The sequence below is a fragment of the Rhinoderma darwinii genome, chromosome 8 (assembly GCF_050947455.1).
Source record: "Rhinoderma darwinii isolate aRhiDar2 chromosome 8, aRhiDar2.hap1, whole genome shotgun sequence".
NCBI lineage: Eukaryota > Metazoa > Chordata > Amphibia > Anura > Rhinodermatidae > Rhinoderma > Rhinoderma darwinii.
The window spans coordinates 50,659,454-50,666,193 of record NC_134694.1 but is presented as its reverse complement, the minus strand read 5'-3'; positions in this window follow the sequence as shown (position 1 = coordinate 50,666,193).

Genomic DNA, 6,740 nt, shown 5'->3' with positions numbered 1-6,740 from the left:
CATATGGGGGCATTATACTGTATGGGGGCTGATATTGCGGGGGGGCATTATACTGCATGGGGGCTGATAAGATGGGGGGCATTATACTGTATGGGGAGCATTATACGGTATGGGGCTGTTATGGGGGGGCATTATACTGTATGGGGGGCTGATATTGCGTGGGTGGGCATTATACTGCATGGGGGCTGATAAGATGGGGGCATTATACTGCATGGGGGCTGATATGGGGGAATCATACTGTATGTGGGGCTGATATGGGGAGCATTATACGGTATGGGGCTGTTATGGGGGGTCATTATACATTATGGGGCATTATACTGTGTGGGGGCATTATACTATGGGGGCTGTTGGGCAAGGCGTCTGGGCATAGGCGTGCGCAGGGGTCTGATGATGATGATGGTAGTGTTGGGGAGTGGTAGGGGGGCCCCAGCTGAATTCTTGCACTCGGGCCCATGAGCCTTTAGCTACGCCCTTGCCTTCGATGCAGCAATCGAAAGCGATTGCTGCATCGTAGCGGTTACTAGCAGATCGCCAGCCCTGACAGGCAATCGGGACTGGCGACTACTTCTATGGCAACAGGAGACACAATGGTCTCCTGCTCTGCCATTATGGAAGCCGATTAGGCCCCGCCGGGAGGCGAAGCCTAATCGGCTTGCTGTCATTAAATAACTGACAGATCTAATACATTGCACTACGTAGGTAGTGCAATGTATTAGAAAAAAATAAATCTGACGGCTGGACCTTCAAGTCCCCTAGTGGGACTTGAGAAAAAGTGTAAAAAAAGTATAAAAAAAGTGTAAAAAAAAGTGAACAAAATAAAAGTTTGAGAACAATAAAAGTTGCAAGTAATAAAATAAAAGTAAAAGGGGGATTGCGTTTTATCAAGTCCTTTTATTACTGAAAAAAAATAATAAACCATACGTATTTGGTATCGCCGCGACCGTAACGACCTGAGGTATCAAAATATGATATTATTTATTGCACGCGGTGTGCCTCATTAAAAAAACCCGTAAAAAACGATACCAGAGTTTCTGTTTTTTTGGTCACTTTGACCTATAAATATTGGAATAAAAAATTATTAAAAAGTCGCACGTATTCCAAAAATGGTACCTATAAAAACTACAGCTCGTCTCGCAAAAAACAAGCCCTCATACAGCTGCGTCGACAAAAAAATAAAAAATGTATGGTTCTCACAACTTGGCGACAGAAGAAATACATTATTTTTACAAAAGTAGTTTTATTGTGCAAAAAGTTGCAAAACATAAAAAAGTCCTATAAAATAGGTATCGCCGGAATCGTACTGACCCGCAGAATAAAGTTAACATGTAATTTATAACGCTTGGTGAACGCTGTATAAAAAAACTAAATAAAACTATGCCAGAATTGCGTTTTTTTGTTTACCTGGCCTCCCAAAAAATAGGGTTAAAGGTGATCAAAAAGTCGCATGTACCCCAAAATGGTACCAATAATAACTACAGCTCGCCCCGCAAAAAAAACACCCTCATACAACTGCGTCTATGAAAAAATTAAATTAGTTATGGCTCCAATAAGTCAGGAAATAAAATATATGCAGTTGTTTGAAGAGGCGATTTATCAAGGACCTAAAATTAGGGAACCAGGAAAGGGAGGGCCCAAACATGTCCGCTGGAAGCGAGGGTGCCGTATTATACCAGGACAACACTTCCCAGCAAAATTCCCCAAACTGCAAAGGTGCGGAGTGTGGGCCAGAAGGGGCATAAGAAAGGACGCCATATATCAGTGCGACACCGGCCTGTGCAGAAAGGATTGTTTCACAGTGTTACATACATCTACGGATCATTTTATTGTTTTTTTACCCCATTATTATACCACATGACTATGCCCCTAATGTACTCTGCCCAGCTTACATGTACCCCCACATTATAAACGGAAACACCAGCAATACTCAAACAAACTACTACCAAGTAAGATCCGCTCTCCAAAAGCCAAATGGTGTTCCCTCCCATCAAAACCCTACAGCGTGCCCAAACAGCAGTTTCCTTCCACATATATGGCATCGCCATACCCGGGAGAACCCTTTTAACAATTTTTGGGGTGTGTGTCTCCAGTGGCATAAGCCGGGCATGACATATTTGCCACTGTAATAGCATATCTAGGGAAAAATATACATTTTTAATTTGCACCATCCGCAGCGCATTCATTTATGGAAAAGACCTGTCGGGTGAAATGCTCACTACACCCCTTAATAAATGCCTTGAGGGGTGTAGTTTCCAAATGGGGTCACTTCTCAGGGGTTTATTTTTATTATTTCACATCAGAGCCTCTGCAATTGCAATTGCATTAACAACTGTTCGCTGGTTTTTTTTGTAACTGGGATAATGGGCAGCAAGATTGGAGGTTTTCTTCAGTGCACAGTTTGCCATATGTATGCACGACTGGAGCCGGAGTTCCAGGGTGAATACCTCTGTGGCAGATGTGAGCATGTTGGTCACCTGGAAGCTCGCATTAGAGATCTGGAGGAGCAAAATGCAACACTGAGGGCAATAGACAATCTTGAGCGAAGCATGCTGCTCACGGAGCATGCAGTTAGTGGGTTAGAACTGGAGGGTGAAGACATGGGTGAGCAGGATCAGACAAGTAGCTGGGTTAATGTAGTTAGGGGCAGTAGAAATGGGTCAAAGAAAAGGAAGGCCGATCCGGTTTCTGACATTCCAAGCAAAATTGCGAAGTTGGGTGATGATGTGAGGGTGTCAGTCTCAGAAATGGCAGCCCTAGTGGAGAACAGCCCAGCTAGTAGTCGGCGGGATGGCAATGCAGGTAAGCCAAGGCAATTGATAGTCGTAGGGGATTCTATAATCAGGAAGACGGATAGAATAATTTGTCGCCAAGACCACCTCAACCGAATGGTTTGCTGTCTCCCTGGTGCCAGGGTTCGGCATGTGGTGGAACGGGTGGACAAATTGCTGGGAGGGGCTGGTGATGATCCAGCTGTCGTGGTCCATGTCGGTACCAAAGATAGAATAAATGGTAGGTGGAGGAGCCTTAAGAGTAATTTTAAAGAACTAGGCTACAAGCTGAAGGGAAGGACCTCCAATTTTGTATTCTCAGGAATACTGCCTGTGCCATGTCACAGGACAGACAGCGGGATCTCAGGGAGTTAAATGCATGGCTTAAGTCTTGGTGTAGAGGAGAAGGATTTGGGTTCCTAGAGCACTGGGCTGACTTTTCATTGGGGTACAAACTGTGTTCTGCAGATGATTTGCACCTAAATGGAAGGGGGTCCGCTGTGCTGGGGGAGAGAATTCTAGCTGGGGTGGTAGAGTATTTAAACTAGGGCTGAGGAGGGAGGTCAATGTAGGAAAAAAAGGGGTAGCCAGGTTAGAGAGGGGTCAGACTATATTGGTGGGGGGAGAAACAGAATGTGGGGAGAGGACTAGACCACAAGATAAGGAGATCCTTTCGTTACAAAACAGCAGTGCAAATAAAAATGCCCAAATAATATCAAATCACATTTCTGATAATAAAAGTGAAAAACTGAAAGGAAAGTTAAAGTGTATGATCACAAATGCCAGAAGTCTAGCAAGCAAAATGGGGGAGCTGGAGGCCTTGGTACTGGAAGAAAATATAGATATAGTTGGTGTTGCTGAAACATGGCTGGACTCTTCACATGACTGGGCTGTAAATCTACAGGGTTTTACACTGTTTCGGAAAGACAGGACAAATAGGAAAGGTGGTGGTGTATGTCTGTATGTGAGAAATGATATGAAGGCGAGTGTGAAAGAGACAATAGTGGGTGAATACTGTGAGGAGGTTGAAACCTTGTGGGTGGAACTAGAAAGGGAGGTAAACACTGAAAATATTACTTTTGGTGTAATCTATAGACCCCCCCAATATAACTGAGGAGATGGAAGGTCAGCTATATAAACAGATGGAGAGGGCTGCACAGGGGGGTACTGTAGTGCTAATGGGAGATTTTAATTTCCGGGATATTAATTGGTGTCATGGTTCGGCTTCAACTGCAAAGGGGAGACATTTCCTCAACCTGTTGCAGGAAAATTTTCTGGGCCAGTTTGTGGAAGACCCGACTAGAGGTGAAGCTCTGTTGGATCTGGTCATTTCTAATAATGCAGAGCTTGTTGGGAACGTCAATGTTCGTGAAAACCTCGGTAACAGTGATCACAATGTAGTTACATTTTAATTTTAAGAAAGCCAATTTCCCCAGGATGAAGGCTGCAATTCAGGATATAGACTGAGATGAACTAATGTCAAATAATGGGACAAATGATAAATGGGAGATTTTAAAATCTACTTTGGGTTATTATAGTGCAAAATTTATTCCTATAGGTAACAAGCATAAACGACTAAAATTAAATCCCACATGGCTTACACCTTCTGTGAAAGGGGCAATACATGACAAAAAAAGGGCATTTAAAAAATACAAATCTGAGGGTACATCTGCAGCCTTTGTAAAATATAAAGAGCTTAATAAAATCTGTAAAAATGTAATAAAATTAGCAAAAATACAAAATGAAAGGCAGGTGGCCAAGGATAGTAAAACAAATCCCCAAAAATTCTTCAAGTATATAAATACTAAAAAGCCAAGGTCTGAACATGTAGGACCCCTAGATAATGGTAATGGGGAGTTGGTCACAGGGGATCAAGAGAAGGCAGAGTTACTAAATGCGTTCTTCAGCTCTGTATATACAACTGAAGAAAGAGCAGCTGATGTAGCCGGTGCCAGTGCTGTTAATATATCAGTTGATATACTGAATTGGATGAATGTAGATATGGTCCAAGCTAAATTAAATAAAATAAATGTGCACAAGGCCCCGGGACCAGATGGGTTACACCCTAGGGTTCTTAAAGAGGCTCTGTCACCAGATTTTGCAACCCCTATCTGTTATTGCAGCAGATAGGCGCTGCAATGTAGATTACAGTAACGTTTTTATTTTAAAAAAACGAGCATTTTTGGCCAAGTTATGACCATTTTTTTATTTATGCAAATGAGGCTTGCAAAAGTCCAAGTGGGTGTGTTTAAAAGTAAAAGTCCAAGTGGGCGTGTATTATGTGCGTACATCGGGGCGTTTTTAATACTTTTACTAGCTGGGCGCTCTGATGAGAAGTATCATCCACTTCTCTTCAGAACGCCCAGCTTCTGGCAGTGCAGACACAGCCGTGTTCTCGAGAGATCACGCTGTGATGTCACTCACAGGTCCTGCATCGTGTCAGACGAGCGAGGACACCGGCACCAGAGGCTACAGTTGATTCTGCAGCAGCATCAGCGTTTGCAGGTAAGTAGCTACATCGACTTACCTGCTAACGCCGATGCTGCTGCAGAATCAACTGAAGCCTCTGGTGCCGGTGTCCTCGCTCGTCTGACACGATGCAGGACCTCTGAGTGACGTCACAGCGTGATCTCTCGAGAACACGCTGTGTGTCTGCACTGCCAGAAGCTGGGCGTTCTGAAGAGAAGTGGATGATACTTCTCATCAGAGCGCCCAGCTAGTAAAAGTATTAAACACGCCCCGATGTAACACACATAATACACGCCCAGTTGGACTTTTACTTTTAAACACACCCACTTGGACTTTTGCACGCCTCATTTGCATAACTACAAAAATGGCCATAACTTGGCCAAAAATGCTAGTTTTTTAAAAATAAAAACGTTACTGTAATCTACATTGCAGTGCCTATCTGCTGCAATAGCAGATAGGGGTTGCAAAATCTGGTGACAGAGCCTCTTTAAAGAGCTTAGTTCAGTTATTTCTGGACCCCTTTTCATAATATTCAGAGAATCTCTAGTGACTGGTATAGTGCCAAGGGACTGGCACAGGGCAAATGTGGTGCCTATTTTCAAAAAGGGCTCTAGGTCTTCCCCGGGTAATTATAGACCAGTAAGCTTAACATCCATCGTGGGGAAAATGTTTGAGGGGCTATTGAAGGACAATATTCAGCATTATGTGACAAAAATAGTATTATAAGTGACAGCCAGCACGGTTTTACTAAGGACAGAAGTTGAACCGATAAACACAAGGGGACATATACAAAAACACAGAAAAAGGCCATACTTACAAATGGACACAGCCAGGTCAGAAACGCTGATGAAAGGGTGAGCAGGTGCTTTAAATAATAATAGCCACTCCCACTAGTCTTGAGGGAAGTGGTGTGTGGTGCATGGGATGTGTAGTAAGAAATAATAAATGAATAGTGTGTGTGCAAGTGTAATACTATAAGTGAAATATAGGGGGCAGTAATGAGTGAAGTGCCTCAATAAAAATAAATGGATAATGGGGTACAAGTGAGTTAAACATGGAGGGATAGTGTGTACGTCATGAGGCACAACGTGTATAGCCAGGTAGAAGCCTATTTGTGACGCCTTGATAATTCATAGAGCGGGCTACCCTGCTTGCTATGCCAAACAACAACATACCATGCTCTCCCAGCATCAAAGACCCGGCTGTGTCCAAGAGAAGCGAATATACATAATAATGAAAAATACCTGGGGTATTGGTAATCATTTTGGCCAAAAGGACGCCATCCCATGCACCACACACCACTCCCCTCAAGACTAGTGGGAGTGGCTATTATTATTTAAAGCACCTGCTCACCCTTTCATCAGCGTTTCTGACCTGGCTGTGTCCATTTGTAAGTATGGCCTTTTTCGGTGTTTAAGGACAGAAGTTGTCAAACTAACCTAATCTGTTTTTATGAAGAGGTGAGCAGAAGCCTAGACAGAGGGGCCGCTGTGGATATAGTGCTTT